Genomic DNA, 1,270 nt, shown 5'->3' on the forward strand with positions numbered 1-1,270 from the left:
AAGAAGGACTTAAATAACTCAGTTAAAGAAATACAGGAGAACACTGCTAAACAAGTAGAAGACATTAGAGAGGAAACACAAAAATCCCTTAAAGAATTGCAGGAAAACACAACCAAACAGGTGATGGAATTGAATAAAACCATCCAAGACCTAAAAAGGGAAGTAGACACAATAAAGAAAACCCAAAGTGAAACACACACACACACACACATATATATACCTTTACATAGTTCTTTCCTATAGCTGTCTGGCTGTCTGCAACATGTAAAATGGGATTTTCTTGGACCTACCTTCCATAGACTATCCCCTTTTTGGGTCTCCTATCTGCATGGAACTGGTCTCTAGTTGCAGGTGGACAAGAAGTCGGTGAATGACAAACAGAAGCAACACACGCGATTGTGTAGAGCTTGAATGTAATTTGTCAAATTGAGCATCAAACTTTTTATACAGAAGATAATAGGGAAGTTAGGTTGACACAGCAGCAAGGTACAAAGAGGTTACTGGATTCTTACACAAAACAGAGGAATGCAAACACGGAAGGACTGGCAGGAACCAACTGGGATAAAATTCAATGTTAACAACTTGGATCAAAAACAGCTCCACCTAAGGTCCACTTAATCTTAGAAGCCAGGGTCAAGGGCGTTGTGCCCTTGCCATAGTTCCTATTCTAGTCTATTGGATAGTCCACCTTCCCCCTAGGCTGTTGTAAATACTTGTGTATGGGTGTAACTCAGCTATCTATAGTTCTAAGTATCTACTCTGGTTCCTTCTTAGATCACAAACTTCCTTCTTCCTAGATAAGGGTAAATTCCTGTATAGGGCAGTGACTTAGCTATCCATGTCCAAGGTCGGATCAAGGACTGCTTTGAATCTAATGCCCAAGGTCGAATCAAGGTCTGCCTAGAATCTAACTTAGCTATATATCAAAAAATCAATCCTTAGGAGCACTTGTAATAAAGCAATATTAAGGGAAAGTACACAGATCTGTTTACCAACTAAAGCAAGGACATTGGAGCATTCTTTATACAGGATGCCATGATTCCAGGAGACTTAAGTTTTCGTGAACTTTTTGCCTCAGGACAGCTCCCAGGTTTTTGGGGCCTGTTGCGCTTGTCACTACTGGAGTGGATGTAGCACCTACCAATGGTATAAATAATGACATAGAAAGTCCTGAACGGACCCTGATATAGCTGTCTCTTGTGAGACTATGCCGGGGCCTAGCAAACACAGAAGTGGATGCTCACAGTCAGCTATTGGATGGATCACAGGG

The sequence above is a fragment of the Mus caroli genome, chromosome 11 (assembly GCF_900094665.2).
Source record: "Mus caroli chromosome 11, CAROLI_EIJ_v1.1, whole genome shotgun sequence".
NCBI classification, from domain to species: domain Eukaryota; kingdom Metazoa; phylum Chordata; class Mammalia; order Rodentia; family Muridae; genus Mus; species Mus caroli.